Here is a 527-nt window from a genome sequence, read left to right as displayed (position 1 = left end):
CTCAACGCATCTGCAATATTCTGTTTGTGATCGAAAAGGCAGTGCCTTATCAACATTTATTCTATTTCGTTAGAATTTATACAGTGTTATTTATTTACAGCAAAACTATTGATGTTTAAAAAAGAAACAAATAGTGTTTAATACCCTGACAGTTTGGGTCCAAGAAAAATAAGGCGAGCTGTTGTGGATTTTAGTAATTTTAGTGTCTTTCCATGGTTTAACCGTTTTGTCTTCGTACATTCCCTCTGGCCACAGGAATTTATTTCTTTTGAGATGGCATCAAACTGCTGGAAAGAAGCTGTTAACAGCATGGCATCTTGTATATACACGGCACTGGTAACTGTGCACCCTCCAATCCTGTGAATGAACGTGAATTTCCATGCTCTGTAAATTGGCTCATGCTAAATTAATTTTTTTTTGTTTGGTTTTTTTTTTGTTTGGTTTTCTTTTTGCATAAAAACCATGCGGTTAATGTGTGGAAGCAGCAAACACACGCACACTTTTATAGGTGAATGTTTAATTCCTGC

The sequence above is a fragment of the Merops nubicus genome, unplaced genomic scaffold (assembly GCF_000691845.1).
Source record: "Merops nubicus isolate BGI_N331 unplaced genomic scaffold, ASM69184v1 scaffold95, whole genome shotgun sequence".
In the NCBI taxonomy this organism is placed as follows: Eukaryota; Metazoa; Chordata; class Aves; order Coraciiformes; family Meropidae; genus Merops; species Merops nubicus.
Note: the sequence above shows the minus strand (reverse complement) of the source record.